The sequence below is a fragment of the Ochotona princeps genome, chromosome 21, assembly GCF_030435755.1.
Source record: "Ochotona princeps isolate mOchPri1 chromosome 21, mOchPri1.hap1, whole genome shotgun sequence".
Lineage (NCBI taxonomy): Eukaryota > Metazoa > Chordata > Mammalia > Lagomorpha > Ochotonidae > Ochotona > Ochotona princeps.
In genome coordinates, this window is record NC_080852.1 from 35,464,042 (window position 1) to 35,487,253 (window position 23,212).

At 57.3% G+C, this 23,212-nt stretch overlaps 1 protein-coding gene across 5 annotated transcripts in view; it reads left to right on the forward strand.

Moving 5' to 3' along the window:
* Positions 1-1,279: 1,279 nt before the first annotated feature.
* Positions 1,280-23,212, forward strand: part of SLC6A6 (solute carrier family 6 member 6) — a 64,272-nt gene continuing 42,339 nt past the window's right edge. For 2 of the 5 annotated variants that reach the window (XM_058679034.1, XM_058679037.1), the window contains exons 1-2: positions 21,478-21,608; positions 21,810-21,894. The gene's annotated coding sequence lies outside the window, so the exon portion shown is untranslated. Of the gene's footprint in view, positions 1,541-12,156; positions 12,201-21,477; positions 21,609-21,694; positions 21,895-23,212 lie in introns of those variants that run through there. The other 3 variants (XM_058679035.1, XM_058679036.1, XM_004581331.3) reach the window with 3 other exon arrangements.

Below are 23,212 nucleotides of genomic sequence, written 5' to 3' on the forward strand. Positions count from 1 at the left end.
CCCATACAATGGGTACAGTTACCGTTACAAAGGGCCAAGGTGTGCTCAGAGGTGAATGTCAACCAGGACACTGCAGCGTTGGAGAGGCACTACTGGTCCTTCCCTCTGCAGCCAGCAGAGAGGGCTGGGGAAGGCATGGGCGGGTGGCCCTGTGCCAGGAGGGTGGGGAGACAGAGCTAGCTGGAGGGCCAGGCTGGAGCCGACAGCAGGGCCCTCAAAGGAAGACATGAGGGATGTGACACCCCTGGGCTCCTCGGTACTGCCTGGGGGAAGAGAGCCACAGCTGGCAGGGGGCCAGACTGGGCCACCTTATTGGCCACCTTGTTTCTTTTTTCTCTAGTTAGGAGGTGGAAGGGTTCTTGTGCTGTTCACACAGCCATGCAGGTGCAGAGTGGTGTCGGGGGAACACAGCTGGAGAGAGATCTCGCTGGAGGTCACACAGCACTTCCCTGGCTGCTCAGCCAGGACGCTGGTGTGGAAAACGGTCTCCAAGGAGCCGTGCATTCAAATAAGGGCAAGAATAATGGCGCACACCCCAGCCCCGCTTATAAATAGTCACCCACGCTGACACTCGCTTGGCACCTCCCAGGTGCTGGGTGCTGGGTGCCGGGTGCTGTTCCCAGCTCCTTGCACTGTTAAGTTAACCTTGGCTCCTCGGAGAAGCCAGTGGAGATTGGCTTGGCTATGGTTGTTTCCATTTTACAGTTGGGGAAACCAAGGCATGCAGAGCATCTGTGAAGTGCCCAAAGTCATACAACCAGGATGCTGGGGCCTCAGGGCCTCCTCCAGCTAGGCAGAGCTCAGTGACCCTGCCCAGTTTTTCCTTACAAGCATGGGGAGGCTGGGAGAACCTGTAGGATCATCCCACCTCGCTGCTTCAGCAGCCCCAGGTCTCATCCCCTGAGTCAGGTGGATGGGTGTGTGACCAGAGGGGGGACCTCTTGGGCCAGGGTCTCTCTGGTGCTTCCTCTGCAGACAGGGGCTGTACTACTTGGCACCAGCCCTGGGATGCAGCACTCCCCGCCCCACTGCAGGGTGTGTGTGCGCGCGCCCTCAGCGAGGCGAGCCCGGTTCTTTGTGTGTCCGAACCCGCACGCGCGTGCGTGCATTTTGTGTGCGCGCGTGCGCGTGCCTGTGTGTGTGTGTGTGTGTGTGTGTGTGTGTGTGTGTGTGTGTCCCGCTCGTGGGCGGGGCTGGGTGCCCAGGCCCCGCCCGTGCCCCGCCCCTGGCCCGGCCGAGCTGGTATTTTTCCACCCAGCAGGATGGGTGATGCTGAGAGCTGCCTGTTCAGACAACAGACACGCGAGGTCAGGAAGAAGCCGCTTATAAATTACCGCTTCCTCCGCGCCGCCGCCAGCGCCGAGCCCCGGTCCCTGGCTGCAGCCGCTCTCCACCGCCAGCGCCGAGCCCTGAGGATCGCTAGCCCAGAGGCCGCGCCGCGCAGACAGCGAGTGCGGAGCGCAGACCCCGAGGGTCGGAGATCGAGGCGGCGGGCAGTTCCCTGTCGGTGGAACCGAGCGCAGCGCCGCGGCGAGCCCAGGTACCGGAGCGACGGGGTGCCGGGCGCGCGGAGCCGGAGCTGCCCGTCGCCTGCAGCCTGCTGCCCAGCCCCGCGCTCCAGCCGCCTCCCACATCCCAGCGGGACTCGGTCCCTTCTCCGCCTAGCGCCCTCGGTGCCTTCGCCCCTCTCGTCCCGAGGGAGGAACAGAGGTCGCCCGCCCAGTGCCCCGGTGGAGCCGTTATTGTTTCCCTAGGAGAGGGCGGTCGCTGCGGGTGCAGGCTGCAGGTGTGTGTGTGTGTGTTCGTGTGTGATGTATGTGCCTGTGCGCGTGCCCGTCGGATCCCTGCACATGTCTACATATGTGCGTACCTCTGAAGCCCCCAACAGCGTGTTCATGTGTGCCTCAGTGTGTTCTGGGTGCGGGGCTCTGTGTGTGTGCGCCTGAGACGGTTGAGTGTGGCCGCGGCGCCGCGTCCTTGCCGTGCGCCTGTGTGAGCACCTCCTCCGGGAAAGAGGCTGTGCGCACGTGTGCGTCCCTCTGTCTTCAAGGCTCTGGTTGGGGGTATTTTGGTGCCCCTGATTGTCCCTGGGTGGGTGGGGGCGTCCCTGGTGCCTAAAGGGCTGAATGGCCCAGAGCCAGGCTCTCCAGGGCAGATACTGCCTAGGGAAGGTGACAGGGTGGCTGCAGGTTGCCCGTGTGTGAAGCGTGCAGGAGGCAGTGCCCGTTGTCCGGCCAATCTGAGCAAGGAGCTCGAGGTCCAGAGGGACAGCCAGGGACCGCGGGTAGGGCCAGCAGGACACATCCTCCCTGCTTCGCCCTTTAGGTTCCTCTTTTGGGCCACTCCCCTCCCAGCTGTGTAGGGAGAACCGGACCATTGGCAGTCCAGGCTTTGCCTCACTGGATTGGAAGGCACCTGTGAGCTGTCTTCCGTGGGTGCAGGCTGGGAGGGAGGTGTGTACCGGGCAGCGCCCCTGCTCTGGCTATTTTGGTCCCTGCCCAGCTTCTGCCAGGTCCCGGCCTCCCCCAGGACCAGCTTCACAGGCTGGAGAGGCAGTCTGTCCCCCACCCCACCCCCAGCCTGCCAGGGAAAGTAGATCTGCTTAGGGCCCGACCAGATGCCCCAACAGGAGGGTTTTGGGGGCTGAGGGTCGGTGCTGCGTGGTTCTCCTGGACTGAGGAAATCGGCTGTCTTGGTCACAGCCAACGTTCCAGTAGATGTCGCGAGGAGATCTTTTGCACAATTTCGTTTTAATTTTTTTGCTGGCTGGAAGGGAGGGGATCTCACCCAGAGCCTCTCAGGCAGAGGGAGTTTATTTTTACGAGGGAGAGCGGGTGAGCGCTTAGCAACTGCATGCCTGCCTCCTAGACCAGGGAGTTGTCCCGGGAGTGTGGGGTGGGCTCGAACAGGTGGGGGCTGGGCAAGGGAAGAGAGCTCATCAGGATGGTGTGGGGGCACTGCCAGGGCCCCTGCCCAAGTGGGCTGAGACCCCACAACAGGGTAGGACCGGCAGACCAGCTGGAGGTCATGGGTCTGGCTCAGCCCCCGGCTGACCTTGGGCAAACTTTTTTCTTTAGGCTCAGTTTCCTCATCTGTGAAATGGGCAGGGGGAGTCTGCCAGTTGGGTGAGTAAGCCAGGGACCCAAGGCAGCAACCAGGTCCTGGGAGTGCTGTATCCTGTCTTCATGAACAGGTGACCTTGGGCAATTCTCTTGGTGTCTTTGCAACTGGGCTCGGCTGTCCCAGCAACAAGAATGTCAGCGCTGGCGTCCTTGAGGGGATTGAGGCAGATGAGTCTGAATAAGCTTGTGGTAAGCTGTAAAGCCGGCCCCGCCACAGGGCACCGGATTAGAGGGGTCATGAGTTCCTAGGTCGCCATTGTCTGTGGTAGCACACTCTGAAGTCCTCATCCTTCCCAGTCTCCCCTTGGCCTGCCCTGAGTTGCAGTTGCCACCAGACCCTCTCACCCCATCCCTGAGGGGATTAGATCCCTGTCTGGAGCTCTTGCTGGGTGGTGCCCATTTTATAGATGGGCAAAACACGGGATGCATGGAGGCCTTTGCCTTGACTGCACCGTGGCTCCATTGTGTTTCCAAAGGACTCCCCACCGTGGGCTCTGGATGCTGACTTCCTGGGAAGCGGGGAAAGTCAGGGGCAGAGGTGCTCCCATCCTCGGGGCTAGAGCCGTTGGCACCATGGCTCTGTCCTGTGTCTTCCCTGGAGCCCCTCCTGCAGCAGGTAGCAGAGTGATCTGTCACTCTGTGCTTCTCTGGATGTCTTTTCCAAAGGTCCTGAGTGGCGATACACCTGCGAGTCAGTGGCCGCATCCCTGGGGATCTTGAGGAACTTTAGAAGCGCATGACGAGGGTTGCCTGCCATTCAGCTTGGCCGCAGCCAGAGGGAGCTGGGGAGGGGGTGGAATGGAGCCACCTTGGCAGGTGCAGGCTGCCCCCCCCCCCCCCAGTTCTACAAGCGCTGGACACCAGTCACATTTGAGGGGCCAGTGTCTTCCTGTTTTAAGGCTGTCCACTTGTCTCAGCCAGGGTATGTGTGAATGGGTGGCATGCCCAGGTGGCCTTCAAGTGAGGCTGCCAGATCATTCTAAATGTGTCCCATGTGCTTGGGTAGGCCCGGTGGTGGGCAGGCACTGGACTTGAGGTAGAATGTTGGCTCCTGGGGAGCTGCTAGTACAGAGGGAGCTAGGACCCACGGTGGCTCTGGGACCATGGCTATCTGCAGGGTGCTGAAGTCCAAGGCCTGCTCTAGTCCCTGCAGGCACCCTTTCCAGAGGCCTCAGTTTCCTTATCTGTGGAATAAGGGGCAGACTGTCCCTTGCGCATCCACAGGTGGAGTGTGGCAGAGGCACTTTGGCCTCTTCCAGGAGGTGCTAGAGGAGTGGTCTCTCCTGGGAGTTGACATGCCAGGCAGGGGGGCACAGCAGGTATAGAGCACTATGACATGAAGCAGGGTCCCTGGGTCCTCAGCTGGCAAGAGGACAGGAGCCAGATTGGTGGCCTTGAATACTGGAGAAGTTAAGCAGCAATGATAGAAGTAGGACCAGCTGTGTTTGAGGCCAGAGGGGGAGAAGCCAGGCTAACATACAGCCCGGGGAACCCCGATGGCAAGCCAAGATCCAGGCTGTTTCAGGAGCCAGTCGTGGCTCAGATGCTGTTGGGCAGAGCAGGAACATTTTCTGTGCCAGTGAATGTTGCCCCAAGCCCTTTCACTACACCTGGGGTGAAGACCTGGGTGTGCTGCCTGGCAGGTGTACAGGCCATTAATTCTCTGGTGTTGACCTCCCCGGAGCATGTACCCAAGCATCTTCAGGGTGAGCTGTAGAGGGGTTGTGAGGTTTTCCTTCCTCACCTGGAGTGGAGGTGGATGCCAGGGGTGGGAAGTAGGGGGTTGGGGGAGGCAGAGCAAGGGACTTGGCCAAGCAAGCCTATCTTGTGAAAACCAGCAGGCAAACCCCCAGGGCGTGAAGCGGTGGCTGCTGAGCCTGCAGCCAAGCTACACACACAATCACTTGGAATTCTTTTTCTAGCTTTTCTTTTTCCTTCCTTAAAAAAAAAAAAAAAAATATCCAGATCCCAAAGCCAGGCCCATTCAGAAGCCCCAGGTGGTGGTCTCGGAATCTGCCTTTTAAAAAAGTTCTCATTTATTATTTTCCAAAAATATTTTAAAATCAAAAGCATAACATCTATGCTTATAGTAGCTCTTGTGGATAGTCACCTGCTTCCAGCACCCTGGAAACTTGTCTTGTATCCCTGGCTCCCAAAACAAGCTGCTTGCTGATTTCTGTCGCCATTGGTTTATTTGGCCTCATCTGGAGCCACTTCCTGTCAGTGGGCTGTGCAGCGGCTAGTTTGACATGGAATCTGACTTTTCTCTGCCTGATGTCCCCGAGTGTGTCCACCCACGGTGAATCCCCTTCTTGCTGAGTGGCATTTCCACTGTGTGGGCACTCAGCCACCTCTGCTTGCCCTCAGTTTTGCTTTTCTGCAGTTTCACTTACCTGTGGCCAACCTACAACCTGATAGGGTGACATGGAAAATTCCAGAAATGTGCGCCTCGTAGATGACTTTATGACAGTATATTGTTGCCTTTCTATTAGCTATTGCTGTTAATCTCTTACTGTCCTAACTTATAAATTAGACTTTGTCACAGGCGGGCGTGTAGGGAAGACAGCAGTTGGAGGGCTTGGGCTATTGGGGACTGTCATGATTTAGATTCCCCCATGAACATTAGGGGCTGCTGGACCCCTCTTTGCTTGGCTGTTGCCCAGTGGTGGATGTCTTGGTGGCTTCCAATGTGGGCTATTCTGGATAAAACTTGTGCGAGTGTCTGTGACCAACTCTTCCGTGGACTGTGTCTTCGTTTCTGGAGAGCTGAAGCTGTCTCCAGGAGGTGTCACAAGGTAGACAGACACTAACTTGTTAACACATTGAGTCACAGCCAAGAGACACCTCATGGAAATGGACACTGAAAATGGACCATGGTCTGTAGCCAGCACAGGATGGACATCTGTCTGTCATCTTGCTTTCTTTCTGAAATGACACAGGCCTGAAAGGCTGTGCATCTCCCTCTGTGTGCAGCTTCTGCTGCTTCTCTTGGGGGACGATACAGACACAAACTCCTCTTGGTTGCTTTGTGGATCACTTTTCTTCTCTGTGATTCAGGGTTTATGTAGATCTGTTCAGCAAGCCAGCCATGGAGGAGAAATGACATCACACTCTTCTCCATTCTGTTCGCTTGGGTCTGGATAACCACAGGCCATTGCGGACCCTTTCCGTGTTAAAACAAAAAGGATTATCCTGCTCCTGGGACCTCCAGTTCCACCAGCTCAGAGAATGACATGCCCAGCCTGTGGCTTTGAACGTGCCCTGCAGGCACCCATAGAAGCAGCCTCAGCCTGCTCAGTATTTCCAGATGAGGAAGGTGTCAGGACTGTACCCTCATGGCGGTGGGGGGAGCGGCGAAGGGAGTAGTTCTGTACAGCTCTTCTGTACAAGGAGCACCCTGAATCAGGCTGGGGGAGTGAGGTCATGGCATGGGGGGTGGGCCTGGCAAGGGACTGTTGCCATCCTCAGGTAGGCATCTCATCAGACCTGGACCAGAAAAAAGGAGAGTGGCCTTCTTCAACTGTTCTCACCCTGGGGCCTGCCCAGCCCTCACTGAGCCCGCATGGAGCCTAGGCCTGCATCTGTCCAGGGTCCCTCCCGGTGCTGGCTGGCCTGAGACTCCTCTGCGCAGCTTTTCCTTGCATTCCACAACTAGCTGAGTGAATCACTGCCCCTTTCCCCCTCTGTTCCATCCACCCCCCATTCCATTGTCTCCTTTGCAGTGGGAAGTCCTCAGCCCAGAGCTGCTGGGTGGGGGTGGAGGAGCATGGTAGGCTCAGTGAACAGAGGCCTCTAGCCCAGGGGACAAAGGGCATGGGAGGGGAGGCCATGAGAATGTTGCTGCTCCCCTGCCACCATGAGGCACCTGCAGAGGGTGGCTCAGCGTGTGGCTTTGGGGCCTTCCTGCTGGCATGAAGTGGTACCCACTGTCACCACCACTAAAAGAAGCCACTGGAGTCCAGGGCAATGGGGCTGCCTCCAGGGCCAGCTCCCCTGTGCTGCTTGCTGTCTGGTTCACAAGTCCCCCCAGTGCTCCTTAAGATCAAGATCAAACTCTTTGCCCAGCCCTGCTGGTCAGGCCCACAGCCAGTCTCCCTCTCACCTGCAGAAAATTCTACATTTCCCCGTGGCGTGGCTGGTCCCTTCTGAGGCCTGGCATCAGCTCTTTGGGTCCTGCCTGCGCTGTTCTGTCCCTGAGGCCCTTGCTTGCATTGCTCCTTATCCCTCCCTGCATGTGGCAGTGGGATGTACCCCGAGCCACGAGGCAATTCCTGAGTGGTGCCTGGCACCTAGCAAGCCTTCAAAAATGTCACACAGGTCCAAGGGGCTTAAGGCTGCCTGGCCCTGGGTTCCTGTGGCCTTTACTCAGGCCCTTGTCCAGACACTGGTGATCTCGTGTGACATCCTGGCTGGGATGACATTCGGGGAGGGGTGGACACACTAGGACCCAGGGCAATGGCCCCGTTCCTAGAGGTGCTGAACAAACACATCAGGAACATCTGCTTTCCCTGCTGAGATAGGAACACAGCTGGGACATCTGAGTGAGTCCCTGTTTGGAAATGACATCCACCTGCCTGTTCATCTACTCATACCCACCCATCCACCCAACCACCCAACCACTCATCACCATCCATTCGTCTGCCCATCACTTTCCTTCCGTCATCTGCTCAGCAGTTGCCTGTATGTCATAGGCCCTGGGGACTGGCTGGCAAACAAAACAGACCAGATCATGCTCCCATGGAGCTGTCTGGTGGCAGCCGCACAAGTGGAAACAGAGGCCCTGGTCAGAGTGAGGGCCCAGAGTCAGCCAGTGCAGCACCACGACCTGCATGCCCTTCGCTTCGGCTTTCTCTGTGACCCTGGCAGTCCTGTTTCCCCAACCTGGGAAGGGTGACCCTGGGGGCTTCGCATGCCTGGGAAGTTACCTGCTGAAGAACAGAGCAGAAAACCCTTCTCCATGGTGTCGGGGTGCAGGGTCCCACGTGGGGTACTGTCTGAGGTGAGGGTGAAGCCCCCTGTTGGAATCTCAGGAAGTTCTAGTCCCCACTATGCAAGGAGGCGTCTCAGTTTGGGGCCTGGATTTAGAGGCGCCTGGGGCAGAGCTGCAGTGACGCTGTCCACTCCACCATTAGTGGGATAAAGATCAGAGATGACCTTAAAACGAGAGAGAGAAAAGCAGCAGCCGCACCCTGCAGAAGGACTCTGTGTCCCGCTGCCCTTCTCTGTCTAGTTCTTCTCCATCCAGCCTTCTTGTTCCAGGCCTGGGGGGTCTCCCAGCAGCCCTGGCTGTGTGTCGTGAATCCCAGCCAGTTGCTGTTGGTGGGCACTTGGCCACAGCTTTACCTGGGCTCCGTGGGAAAAGTGGAGCGGCCATGTCCCTTCCTGCTCTCCAGAGTCCTCAAGCACCCCTGGCCACTTTCCCAGCTGAGCTCTGGCCTAGCCCTGGCAGCATAATGACAGGTTGATTCTGGTCAGGAGTGAGAGCTCCTGGTCCCGTTAGCTGGCCAGCACTGACTCAGGCAGCATGGCGGCAAGGGATGCCCCTCCTTAGGGGTGAGACTCAAGTCTCCATCATCAGGTCCGTCCATGGCTCCCTGTGGAAGCCTCATGGCCTCTGCGCTAGATGGGGCTGCAACCTCCCCACAGCACCCCACCACCTCCTTGTGCACATGCCAGGAAGAGGCTGTGCTGCCTCGCTCCCGAGACCCAGCCTTCCTCAGACAGGCACTGTAGCAGCCAGAAGCCCCTGTCTGCTATTGCCTTGACCGAGACCAAGCCTTCAGCAGCGGGGAGGCAGAACCCACCTACCTGTGCCCCTGCTTGCCGCTGGCCAGGGCCGGAGCAGAAGCAGAAGCAGCTTACATCACATCACATCCTTGGGCTGTCTCATAGTGATGTCATCACAAACAACATCAGATATGACGGGGCTTCAAAAAGGTTGTGGAAACATAGAATTGGGGCTGGTGTTATGACACCAGCATACTATATCAGAGTGCCAGTTCAAGTCCTGGCTACTCCAGTTCCAATCCAGCTCCCTACCAGTGTACCAGGGAAGGCAGCAGAGGATGGCCCAAGTGTCTGAGCCCCTGCACCCATGCAGGAGACCTGGATGGCGCTCCAGCTCCTGGGGGAGTGAACCAGAGGATGGAAGATCTCTGCCTCTACACTCTGCCTTTCAATTAAATAAATAAATCTTTTAAAAAGAAGAGTGGAATTGGAAGTTTCCTTCAGTGCAAGGACTTGAAACCCATACATAAGGTTCCCATAGCACACATTTCCCATGAGCCTTCTGAAGTGCTTCTTGGAGTTGGAATCTTGTAGCTCCCACTTGGGGGCTAAAGGCCCCTGGCTAAGCAGCAGGTGCGGGGGGTGGGGGCAGGGGCAGGGGGCCTGGTGTCTGACTTCTGAAGGATCTGGACTGAGGGAGTAGAAGAGTTAAAGAAGATAATAGCTCTGGGACACCTGAGATAAGGGTGGTTCAGAAAGTTCATAAAACCCCCGGAATTGAAAGGGAAGCTGATATCCATGCAAGTTTTGAAAAAGAAACATTGGAAGGCTTCCAGAAGGCTCATGGAAACCATGTGAGGAAAAGTGTGCATGGGGATTCACCATTCCCGCTCCAAAACAAGCTCTCCCAGGAACCCCAGGTGCTGCACCTTGCCCAGCCCTCGCAGCCCAGCCCTGTGTTCTGGAAACATCATTCCCCAGATTGTGCCCCCCCACCCCCGAGACTCCCCCGAGACATTATTCTTCCCATTTTGCCTATGAAAACCTGAGGTCACCAGAGCAGGTAACTGGCCCAAGGTCTTGGGGCTGGGAGCTGGGCCAGCTGGGCCTCTGGGCCAGTGCCACCTTGGAGGGGACTGCAGCGGGAAAGCCTCTTAAGGCTTACTGACCATGTCTGCCATCCAGAAGCCACAGGAGGCTCATTGGGGCTGGCCAAGAGCAATGTGAATCAGGGCGAGCCCAGCCAGCCAGGCCCTGCTCCCTGCGAGCGTGCACGGCTGCCCTGCAGCAGGACTTGGCACTGGCCTTGCTGACTGCTCCACAGATGGGGGGATGGGTAGGGGAATCTCTGGGCTTCTGGCAGCCCAGCCTGGCGGCCTGCTGGAACCCGAGAAGGCAGCATGGACTCTCACAGCCACCTCTGCTTTTTACGTGGGTAATGGCCTCACCTGGGACCTGGCCCACCCATCCTGACAACCACGGGAGCATTTTTTTTAAAATTAGGGGTCTGCTCCTCCATTACCCTGGTCCTCAGCCACTGGGTGAATAGTGCAGGTGCAGAGTCTGTGCTCTTGGAATGGGATCCCTGGACCAGCAGAAAGGAACAGAGAACTTACCAGAATGTAGGATCTCAGGCCCACTTAGACCCCTACGGGCCATTAGTATGAGGCCCCCTAGGCACTTAATTCTGACAACATCCCTGGGGCTGGGGCTGGGGTCTGGGCTGGGGCGGGGTCAGACTGAGCCTCTGCCACAGGGAGGATGACTGTGGGTGGGGCCTCAGCTGTCTGTCACGTGGTTGCCCCGCCTCCGCTGGGCTGAGTAGGGAAAGGTAAGGGATGAGCAGAGCCCACGGTGCTCTTGAGGCAGTGCTGGGGGCCAGATTGTTGGGGTTCAAAGGAGACCGAGGAGTCACAGCGTTTACGGAATCCTTCCACTGTGTGGTAGGCCCAGGTGCTGAGGGATGGCATGGAGCCTGATTCGTGGTGTTTCTGGGGTTCCGTCTCCTGGTATCTGCTCCATTCTCTTTGGGGTACCCCCAGCTGTCTGGGTGTCCCCTCTCTCCCTAGCTAGCCACCCAACCTGGAAAGGGCCTGTCTTTCCCCAGCACTTTGAGCCATATCTGGCTATCGTTCTAAGTACCTGGGAACTGACAGGTGCCTGTCCTTGAGCCCAATCATGGAAGCTCTCTCTAATTGGCTAGGCCTGGCTCGCACACCCACCTGGCAGCACCCACACCCCTTGGATTGAGAACAGGTGTGCGCTGTCTTCCAGGGGAGTAGATTTAGGCTGGTCCCAGAATCGGCTTGGCGCCAGCAGGCTGGACCCCCAGAGGTGGAGTGCCCATCTGAGCCTACAGAGCTGGCTTCCTCTCTTCCCTGAGCTCTGAGCTAAACATTCCTCTTCCCGTGGTGTTCTAGAGAGTGGGATGCACATGGCCCCTTGAAGGACCCACACTGACCTTTCCAGAACTGAGGCTCCGCCCAGGAAGTGACATGGTGTGGGTGGGGTGTGGCCAGGCGGGGATGCGCAGGGAAAGCAGAGACCACCCTGGTCTTGTTTATGCTGGGCTTTCTGTGCCGGGTACAGGACCTGGGACACAAAGATGCCGCTGAGCTGTGAGTCCTTGCTACCCCTCAGGCCCAGGAGCCGGTGGGGCCCGTCACGTAACCAAGAGGTCAGCTAATTTGCTGGCAGCTACCCGGCCTGTGTGCGTCTGGGGATGCGACTGTTGGGAGGGCCAGGCAGAGAAATGAGGAAGTCCCGGAGGCTTCGAATGACCTTCCTCCTCACCCCTGCCCGCCTCTGCTAATCCAGATTCAGTGTTCGTTCAAACAGGGGTCTCCCTTAGGTAAGGGACCAGTTTCTTCTGACTGCATTTTTCTGTCCTGAGAACTGGGGGAGCCTTCCCGTCCAGAGCCAAGCTCTACTGGTGGGTGGCCTGGGAGGCGGAGGCCTCTGCCCTAGCCCCAGGCAGGTGCTTCAGAGACAAAACAAAGTCTGCCCCACCCCCAACCCCTACAAAATGGAGAAGTGTTGGAGGCTCCGAGTGCCGCTGACTGCATCTCCTCTCGATGGAGCTGGTGGGCGGCCCAACCTGGGCTGGGGATGCCCAGCTACCCATGGCTAGCTAGCAGAAGGCAGCCTTCCCCAGGGGAGCAAGGTGACACCCCGACTCCTGTGGAGAGGGAAAGAGAAAGAATGTGTCTGTAGGGGGGTGGATGGTCTGACTCTCCTCTCCTGGACTTGGTCAGAACTCTGTGTGCGTGTGGGTCCTGACCACGCCGCTCCTCTGTTCTCCCCACAGGTGCAGAGCCAGAACTGCAGCCCCTTCTGAGCAGCTTCCAAAATGTAAGTGGGTTGGGACGCTGTGCCCAGATGGGCTTGTGTTCTCTGGCTGGGTTTGGCCACCTGGGTCTGCCTGGGCCCTGTGTGTGACAGGGAGGAGGGGTGAGCACTGTTCTGGAGTCCCAGCCTGGGGCTGGAGGCTTGCCTGAGCTGATGGAGAGGACAGGTGGACTGACCCCTGGGAGGGGTAAGTGCGGCCATCCTGCAGAGGGGGGATGTGCCAGGAGCCAAGGAACCTGTTAAACTCTTGCTCTGGGTAACACAGGGCCGGTTCAACCAATACCCAGTGTGTCTCCCCTGGTCGCTGCATCCTCTCTGTATGTTCTGTAAAAAGTCACCAGAATATTGTGGAGCTGCTGAATCACGGGGAGTAAATAGGCGCAGCACCCTTTCGCCCCATCCTTCCAAGGGGAGGGCCCTTGCTTAACCAAATCTCCTCCCTGCCTGCTCATTGACACAGTTCTGCTATCTAAGCTCAGCCCCTAGTGACACTGCACTCATTGCTACCGCCTGCTTGCACCAAAACCTTTCTTGGCCTTTTCCGCTGAGGCTCACAGGGGTTCTGAAGTGGGTTTAATGGGCGTCTCATTCTTGAAGTCCCTCTCAGGGTGTTCACTGGGGCGTTCAGTGACAGATGCACCCCACACCTCACAGTAGGATGGACACTGGAGACCTGTGCAGCCCCAACCCTGGAACCACACAGCCTCAGGCTCAGCCTGCTGCTCTGCTGGCCTGTGACTCGCTCTGGAATCTGCAAACCCCGGCCTCCTGTGTAGGGATTTCTAAGGCGGGGGAAGGAGGGTTCAGTGCCCTTGCCTCGGGGCCAGGGTTGCCCGTGGGGCACTTGGGAGGGGAGGCAGAGAGCTAGTGTGCAGCCTCGCACTGCGTCACAGGCAGCCTGACCTCGCGGAGGTGTGTTCTGGTGGTGATGTCCCAGCAGGCTCAGCAGGATTCCCCTCCGTACGGTGCAGAGTGGGGAATGGAGGGAACCCACAGACTGCATGGCATGTCCATGGTGCTTGCCATCCCTCCTAGGCTCCCGGCTTGAGCATCACCAACCAACCATCTACAGGACTCCACGGGACGGGATGGGGGTTGTTACCGTACCAGTTCAGCTGACCCTCGACAGCCTGATTGAGACGGATGGAGACAGGACCAACTGCTGCTGAGTCGTTTATGGATGGATGCCGGCCGGTGCTGCTGCCACAGTCACCAAGGGAGCCGGGCACTGGGGTCCACTTTGTTGTTCAGATGGGGAAACTGACGCCCGTGGGAACCAGCTGTTCCTGAGGTTGTCTCACTAGGAAGGATTTCAACCCAGGTGGCCTGACCCTGGTGTCCACAGCCCCCAGGCTGGGAGCAGGGTCGAAGGCAGCCCCTGCTCTCCCTTCCCCAGCCCCACCTGCTGGTTAATGAGTAGCCAGGGGCAGCTGGGGAGCTTTGGCGCTCTGCTACCAGAGTGTGGTGTGTGCTGTGCAAGGGGCCACACGGATGGAGGAAGGCAGTTACTGTCCCTTGGGCTGAGGTCTGTGGCTCTGTCCTTGCTTGTCGCTCACTGACAGGAAAGGCAGTGGAGGCTGAGGGGCCCTGTCTGATGCCTCCTCCAGGCAGCCCTCTTGGCTTCTTCTGGCAACGTGGTGTGGAGAGGGCAGATGCTGTCAGCACTCCCTGCTGTGGGGCCCTCCTTGCTGGGCACTGACTCGGGGCCTCTGACCTGCAGCTTCCGTGTGAAAAAGGGGATGTCTGCAGTCTATGGAAGCTTTCTTCCCAGTGCCAGTCAAATAGCTCCAAGGGCTTGAGGCTGGGGCTCGGAGGAGCTGGGGAATCAGGCAGTTCCAGCCCGTGCTGTTGTGTGGCCCTTGAGGACAGTCTTTGGGTCTTGTTGAACCTTAGCATTCCTACCTATAAAATGGGATGGTGAGAGCTCCCTGGAGGCTTGGATAGGTAGCCAGGGCCTGGTGGGAGTGACATCATTGCTTTGTGATCACAGCTGCCAAGCGCCTCGTGTAGACAGCATTTCATCCTCCCAGGTGGGATCCCCGAAGGTGCGCCCCCTCACACCTCCCTTGGCTGGTAGAACCCTGTCAAAAAACCAGGTCCCCCTCCTGGGTGCTCTGGGTGGTTCCAGGGAGAGGGGAGATGGCTGCCGGACAGAAGGCTCCTGCCACATTGTGAATGCTGCTGGAGGAGTGGCTATTGGGTACGTGGAGGTCAACTTCCTGGCTGGCCAGGCAGCAGGTACAGTGGGAAAGTGGGCAGACGCTGAGGAGAGGACAAAGCCCTGCCCATTGCCACTTAGCCCCGGAGTGGCCATGGAGCTGTCACAGAGCCCTTGGGAAGGTCTGGCTATAGCCTTGTGCCTGTGAGACGCTGGCACAGACTGTGGGGTGGGCAGGCCTCCTCCTGTGTGGGGGCTGGCTTGGGTCATTCATTCCCCAGCAATGGGAGACTGGCTGCACACAGCCTCCCTTTGGGGTTAGCCGCTGGCAGTAATGTCCCACATCTCTATCTCCGTCATTGCAAAGCACACAACACACAAGGTGCACTTCTGTGTACTCGTGGGGCTGGGCTGCCGGTCCTCAGCACTTCCTGCCCTGCCTGGGCTGAGTGCGGAGGCTGGCTTTGAAAGGGCATCTTGGCACCTTGTCTGGACACATAAGCCAGCTAGGGGTGCGCACCTCTGGGACACCCAGCACTTGTTCCCAAGTCTGGGGCCCTGAAGGCTACCCTGACTTGGCTGACCTCTGATATTGAGAGGGAATGGGGGGTCTCTTGGGGGAGCCCCTGCCCTTGGGGCCGCAGTGAACAGGTGGGAGGAGAGATACCCCCAGTCTGCCAGCATGGACCAGGAAAAGCAAGGCAACTATAAGTCGCCGCGAATACTGGCCAGACCCAGGCTGAAAATAGATGCACACTCTAGAAAGAGGTCTACTGTGTGGTTCTGCAGGACTGTGAGTCGGGGTTTGATGAGCCGCGTGTGAATGCCATCCACCTCTCCTTGCTTTGTGATGCTGGACATGTCACAGGACCTCTCTGGGCCCTGGGGACCTGTGTCAGAATGGGTGTGATGTGGACCATGGCTTCTGTGTTGGCAAGGATCAGGGATGAGCAGCTGCGGGGGGCACGCAGTGGCTGCTCTGCCATGCAGAGCTGGCCATTACCATGTCCAGGGCTCTCGCGGCAGCTGCAGGCTCCTCTGTCTCGGGAGTCTGAGTATACAGCTAGTGCTGGTGCTTTTCCATCGTTAGTTCCTCAATGATACTGTAGGGTGGGGTAGGGGAACGTCTGGCCATACAAGACCAGTGACATCATGTGTTCTGGCCCTACCATAGCAACCATAGGCAGAACTCAAAATTCAGTAAATCTGTAACAGATTACATTAAAAAAATTTCTGAAAGGCAGTTAGAGAGGGAGATACAGGGGGAGAGACAGATATTCCATCTGCTGGTTCACTCCCCAGATGGCTGCAATGGCCAGAGCTGAGTCATGCACCAGGGGCTGCATCCAGGTCTCCCACACATGGGTGCAGGATTCCATTTGGTCCACCTTCTACTGCTTTCCCAGGAGCATTAGCAGGAGGGTGGACCAAAAGTAGAGTGGACAGGTCTCAGATTGAAGCCTGCATGAGATGCTGGTATTGCAGGCAATAGCTTAGCTTACTGTGCCACAGCACAGGTCCCTGTAGGCTAATGTTTATTGTCTGTTAAGTTCCTGGAGACCCAGAACACCCAGGTTCTGATGAGTGAGTTAGTGTTCGGAGTGAAGCTGTGATCGATTAGCTGTGTCTGCCTAGGAAGCAGGATAGGATACAGCACATGTGTCATTCACATGGTATCCTTAGCCATGGATCCCTGTGAATGTGGGAGCCTAGGGGTCACTCACAGGTGTGTGCCGCCAGTTGGCAGGAGGCTTCCTCTGGGTGGGCAGGAGGGAGGGAGTTGCCTGTGGACACAGAGTATATGATTGTGCTCGGCTTTGTATGCTGGGCAGGAGAACCTCAGGGCACTTGTACAGTCAGCCAGGTACACCGTAAGTCACTTTTTGGATGAGTGTGGACTGTGTGGTAGTTGCTGAATGCAACATGCTCACCTCTGAGCATTATTTTTAGGGAGAGAGCATGGCCTGTGAGGTCTGCTCCCCATCCTTCCACCTGCATCCAGCCCTGCCCACAGACTCTGCTGCAGTGTCCAGGCAGCAGGGGGCTGACCCCCCATGGACCTGCCCCAGTCTGTCTGCAGGTGCAGCTAGGCTGGGGAGGCGGAGCGCTGGTGCTCATCGCCCTGCCCTGTCCTCCCACTGCTGCCTGGTGAATTGAGCTGTTTATGCAGCATCCATTCATTCAGTGAATGTGGAGTGCATATATACACACAGAGACACATTTTAAAAGAAACAGGTGTTTGCTTTTGTTTTTATGCATTTATTTGAAAGGCTGATGATAGTGAGATTGTCCACCAGTGAGTGGTTCACTGCCTGACTGCTGGAGATAGTTGAGGCTGGGTCCCAGAAACACTCCCATGGGGGTACAGGGACCCAAGCACTTGCGCCGTCTTCTGCTGCCCTCCCAGGCACATTAGCAGGGAGCTGGACAGGAGTTGGAGCAGCCAGGACCCCAGCCATGCTCTGATATGGGATGTGGTGCTGTCAATGGTGGCTTAACCAACTGGACCACAATACCCACCCCGAGCAGCCACTGTGTACCCAGGGCATTGCTGGGTGGTACAGGTGGGATGGGGCACAAGGCCAGAATGGGAGAGGAGGGGCATGAGTGACCTAATAGACCCTTGGGTAGCCGTGAGGGGGACGAGGACCCCAGAAGGGTGGAGGGAGGCAGGTTGTGACCGTGACCTCCACCTGCCGTTCATTGCTCCTCATGATGTCCCCAAGGCTCATAGAGGGTCACACGACATCTGGAGACCTCAGGCCCTGCTCCTTGGTCCTTGCTGCTGCTTCTTGCTCATGCCTTAGGGGTCTCATCTGGCAGACAGGGACTATGATGGCCACTGCTTAGCTGGCATATGTTGGAGATGGCAGCTTGGGGTTCTGATAAGGCTTGGTGTCGACACTTGCATGTAGTAGCAGCAGTCATAATAGTGCTCATAATGCTGACTTAATCCCAATACCAAGTGGCTTACTCCACACCCCAAGCACCCTCTCCTGAGGCCTGCAGGGCCTGCAGGGCCTTCCAGGGCTGGGCCTGCAGGGGGTTCCTGGGAGCAGGCCCTGTCACCTACCCCAGGCCGGGGTAGAGATCTTTGGTCCCCCATTGTCTGTTCTAGTCCTGGATGGTTTCGATGTTTTCCTGAACCCCTTCCAGCCATGCTGGGCCAGAGGAAGGCCTGCGCAGGTGTGTTTGATGTCGGGAAGTTTGGCGTCTTAAAACTGAGAATTGAAAGTCTAATCATCCAGTCATAAATGGTTGTGGACTGGTCCTCAGAGAGAGCTAGGGGGCCTGGCTAGCCTCGGGTAGAGTGACAATCAGGCCATCAGATCTTGGAGGGTGCCCTGGGCACAGAAGGCTCCAAAACCACTCCGGAGGTCAGTTGAGGGCATCCCTAGTAAAGAAACAGCCCAGGGGGGAAGACCTGACCATAAAGGAAAGCCTGGAGGGAGCCTTTGGGGGCGTGTCTGGGCTGGGGCCTGGTTCTGGACCCTGCAGAGGGGAGAGGGGCTGGGCAGGGGATCTGGGTTGCCTCGCCCAGGGGTGGGTTCTGTGAATCTGTAGTTAGGGACAGGGGAGGGGCTGCTGCAGAGTGACACAGGAAGAGTCCACCTGCTGGTTCACTCTCTGCCCGAGATAGCTGGAGCTGAGTCGGGCTGAGCCGGGAACCGGCAGCTCCAGCCAGGTGTCTCACGCCGGTGGCAAGCGCCCTAGACTTGGGCCATCATGCGGCTCTCCCCCCGACCTGCTGCAGGTCTGTGTTAGCAGAGGGCACAGGGGATTGTGGAACCCAGGTGCTCCAAGAGGGAGTGTGGGCACCTGACCCACGGACTTATGACCAGCCAGGGGGTGCTCTGAAGCATCCCTGGGGAGCCTGCTACAGAGCTGGAAGTCCTTTTGTGATGGCTGGAGGCCCCTGAAAGGTAGGGACGCTGTGTGGCTATTTAGGTGCGAACTGGTGCATAGGAAACATATAGACGCCAGTGGAGAAGGGGGGAACCAAGGCCCAGGAGGAGTCTGCTCTAAGGTGCTCTCCAACCTGTCTACCAACCTGTTTGGTATTGGGAGTCTTGGGAGGAGATAGCAGTGACTCCAAAAGCAGCTCTGTGGTGGAGGAAGTTTTTCTGAGGTTCTCTCTGCATGCCAGGCCTGCGACCCGTGTGTGTGTGTGTGTGTGTGTGTGTGTGTGTGTTAAACAAGCCTGGAACAGAGGGCGATTGAGGGTGAGGGCCAGGGTGTTCTGTTTCTCCCCAGAGTGAAGCCCATTGTGTACCCAGGCACTTCCTGATACCTTCCCTGTGTAATTCGAGATGGCCCATTTCACAGATGATGCAACTGAGGGCCTCCTGGGAGCCTCACCTTCCTGAGGTCATGCTGGCAACTGGCAGGTGGTGGCATTAGGTTCTGCAGAAAATCTTCCAGGTGGCACAGTAAGGGCAAAGGTGGAACAAAGCCTCTTGGGCAGGTGCCTACTGAGAAGCCAGAGGCCAGCAGCCATAGCGGGATCTGAGCGCTGGCAGGAGATGTGTCCATGAAGAAGATGGGATTCCTTGGCCCTCCATATCCATGCTTAAAATCTCAGGGTGCCTTTACCCAAGGAGGAGAAGGAGACTTTAAATCCTTCAGGGCTGTCCCCAGGGCTGTCCCAACTAAAGCTGGCAACAAGGGGTCAGACACTTTGCAGGAGGGTCACAGAGTAGGGGATGGGTGAGGTAAGGGGACCAGGGAGGAAGGGGATGCCATTGCATTTCCAAAAGCAGGGTGCTCAGGGGCACCTGTTGCAGTCCTGGCTGCTCTGCTTCCCATCCAGCTTCCTGCCAACACACGGTGGAAGACAGCTGCTACCTGTGTGGGAGACTTGGCTGGAATTCAGGCTCCTGGCTTTTCCTGGCTCAGCCCTAGCTGTTACAGGCCTTTTGGTGGTGGGGAGTGAACTAGTGGATGGAAGATCTCTCTGCCTTTCTGTCTCTTTTCCTTTTGAATAAATCATTGTAAGTGACGGTTTAAAAAAAGTCACAGGGTACAGGCTGGGAGACAACTGCTGGTTTGTTCCTTCCTCTGATTCGTTTGTGATAATGCGCCTACTGCTCAGATGCCAGCAGATTAGTTGCTCTGGCCAAGCTCAGGGTAAATGGGGCTGGCACTGTGGCAGAACTAGTTAACTTCTACCCTCAAGTACCAGTATCCCCTATGGGCAATGGTTTGAGTCCCGGCTGCTCCACTTCCAATCCAGCTCTCTGCTAATGACCCTGGGAAGACAGGATGACCCAAGTGCCTGGGTCCAACACTGCTGTTGGAGAGTCAGGTGAAGTTAGTTCCTGGCTTGGACTTGGCCTAACTGCAGCCATTGAGGCTATGTGGGGGAGTGAACCAGCAAAATGGAAGCTCGCTCGCTCTGTTTCTCTTTCTCTCTAGCTCTGCCCTTCAAAAAAAGCAATTTCAGTCCTCACCTTGGGAGTCAGCATTTTCTAGCCATGGTGGGACTGCTCGACTGGCAATAAGTTGAGTGTAACTAAGCAGGGATTTTCTCTCAGAGCATTTTGGAGCCGTGCTGGCCATGGGCTGCAGCTGTGGCCAGGGCCGGGCGTGAGCCTGGCTCTAGGCCAGCTCAGACCTGGGTTCTGATCCTTACTGGATCTTTGAAGAATGACACGCCTTTCTCCTGTTGCCCTGTCTACTGCCCTCCTGTCTTGGGCTGAGGGCCATGACTTCGTGGTGCCAAGGGCATGACCTGGAGATACCCCAGACCCCACTGTTTAAAGACCTAGAACTCTTGAGTCCAGCTCTTCTGGCTGGGCCACTTTGTTCAAGACCCTCACCCTCTCTGAACTGTAGTACCTCATCATCTGAAAGTGAGGATATTCTTTTATAAAGATGTAGTTACTTGCTGGAAAGGTCAGAGCAGCAGAGAGATGGCAGAGATCTCCCATGCTCTGGCTCACTCCGAGATGCTACAACAGCCAAAGGCAGAAGTCAGAGAAATTGCATCTGGTCTCCCACTTGAGTGCTAGGAGCACAAAAACGTGTCTGCCTCCTCCTGCTTTCCTAGGTGCACATCTGGGATGGGAGTAGGGAGCCAGATCTTGAACCGGCACTGTGATCTGGGATGCTAATGTTGCGGGTGGCAGGCTAAGCTGCCGCAGCACTGGACCTTGCAGAGTGATGGCATCGGAGCAAGCCTTGGATTGCTGGAGGCGCTGGGGGCACGCGTGTCCCATGGAACGCTCTGCAATGGCGGGATGTCTCAGTGCCTCTGGGCCAGTCAGCAGCCGAGGGAGCAGGGTCTTGAGCACGACCAAAGCCTTGCTGAGGCTAGATGCTCAGCAAGGGCCCAGCACAACCCAGACTCGGGTGCCCAATGAGGCTGCCAGTTCAGTGATGGAAGGACAGCTGCAATGAGGACAGCTATGGCAACAAGCAGGACACTCCTCATCCCTCCCCAGGTGCCGGGCCGGCTTTTGCTCTAGAGCAGTCGGTGACCTGTGATCTCTGAGGAGGAAGGGTGGCAGATTGCCACTGGGCCAGGGGTAGGGGCTGGTCAGGGAAGGCTTCCCGGAAAAGGATGGGGAAGAGCAGCGCGTGACTCTGGGGCTTGAGAGCCGCCGGTAGGATATGCCAGCTTGGTGGTCCAGTGAGTTGAGGTGCTGTTTGAGATGCCGGCATCCCTTTCAGGAGCACCAGTTCAAGTCCCCTGCACTCTGCTTCTCATCCAGCTTCTGCTGATGCACCCTGGGAAGCAGCAGCCTGGTGACTTGAGCACATGGCTCCCTGCCACCCACAGGGGAGCCCCAGGTGGAGTTCCTGGTTCCGGGCTTCAGCCTGGCCCAGCCTGGGCTGTCGCAGGCATTTGGGGATATGAACTAGCAGGTAAACGATTCTCCCTAGCCTCCATCAATACATCTGTATTGCTATATCTCTGCTATACCACCTTTCAATGCAACGCTTAAAAAATAGAGTTTTTGTGAAAAATGCAGCAACTTTGAAAGCTCAGGGTGGTGGGTGGAGGTGGCGGCTGTGATGGGGCTACCTCTTTGAAAAACGCAGCTACCGGGTGTCCCAGCTGCTGGATGGGAGACCATTGTGACCTCACCGTCAGGGTTCTGTCCTCTTCCACCCTCTCGTCGCTTCCAACCCTCTGTATCTCTCGTGTGGGCACACCACGCTTGGTCTTCCCCTGTGTCCCTGTCTGCTCAAGGGCCTCTGTCCCTTCCCGGAACCACCCTGGCTCCCTTCTGTGACTCATACCCTGTGAGGTAACCAGAGGCTGCGGTTCCCTGGGAAACCAGGACCAGGGGAGTCAGCCTGCAGTGGGCAGGTGCGGGACACTGTCCTGGGGGGTGCCTGGGCGCTTCCTAGGGCTGAGGCCTGCGTGGGTGGGGCTTCCTGCAGGCTCCAGCTGCGGGTGGGCATGGCTCACTTTGCTGAGCGCTGCTTGCCCCGTGCTCCTGCCCCAGACCCGCGATGGGAGCCTCTGTCTTCCCACCTACTCTGCTCAAGGCCTTGCCCGATGGTGCCTCTCAGCCCCTGAGCTGACCCCAGGTAGGTTGCAGGCTGGATCCTTGGGGTCTGGGGCTCTGTGTCCTTTGGGCCTGGAAAGAGCTCCCACAAATAAGGGGTTAGGCTGCCTTCGGGAGTTCCTGCAAGGGGACTGGGACATTGTCAAAGGCTGAGGCCCTGGACCAGGCTGTCCTACCCTATGTCCGGGGTGGGAGGGTGGGACTTAGTTTACTCACCTGTAAAATGGGGACGTTGGGCCCTTGAAGGTGTTGAATTTTGTAAACTATTCCAGATTCCACATGCAAACTTGGGAGGGAGGCAGCAGAGTGGCCTGTCCCTGGACTGGTGGACTTTAATTTTTTCCATCTCTTGGGATTTGAAAAATGATCAGCTATTCTCCTGATGAGGTTAAAGAAGCAGTTTTTTCAGGGCCAAAGCAGAAGACCTGTGCTGCAGAAAGGTGGGAATGGGTTGGTGCAGGCAGTGCCTGAGGACGGGCAACAGCATGCACAGATGTGTGTGTCAGGCATACGCCATCATGTGCACCTGGCCCTATAATGGGAGGTCCATGTGCAACAGCTGCAGTGGGCACCCTATGCCCTGTGAGCTCACCCTGGCTCCAGAGCTGCGTGCAAGCCAAACTCACATGGATGCAGGTGCCAAGCAGCAACCAAGCGCCTCGATGGGGCTGTCATTTAGTGCCAAAGTGTGTGGGGGGGGGGCGGGCACAGGTACCCAGAGACCTTCAGCTAAACCTGTGTTGGGTCCCCCAGCTACACCCAGTACAGAAGAACAGGCGAGGCTCCACTCCCTTAACCCCCTGCGAGGCACAGCCGGTAGGAGATAGGGCTGTTATAGTGGCCCAAATGTCAGAACTAGGTGACCTTCACTGGAGCCCTGGTCTTGAGTCTGTGAGCCAGTGTGGTACCCGAGAGCTACTGTGAGCAGACCTTGGTGTCAGGGTGAACATCTATCAGCTTAGGCACCATCTTGATGGTTGAACTTAGTCAGACCCTACTGCGTGCCAAGTACTGTTCTGAACAGCCTGTATGTGGAGCTCAGTCAGTCAGTAACTGTGTGAGCCAGGACAATTGTGTCCCCACACTGTGTCGGGGCAAACTGCGATACATAGAGATGTACTTGGGGTGGGTGGCTGAGAGAAGTTTCGGGGAGAGGGCTATGTGTGTGTCTGTGTGTGCAGAGGGACAGCTAGGACACTGTACCTGCTGGTGTCGGGGTCTCCCCATCAGCCCAGAGAGGACAGGCCATGCCTTGGTCAAGCCGTAGTCGCCAGGCCCCAGGCCTCCTGCGGGCTTCCTACCCTCAGTCTGGTGCAGGGAGCTGGGGCAGCCCTGCCCGT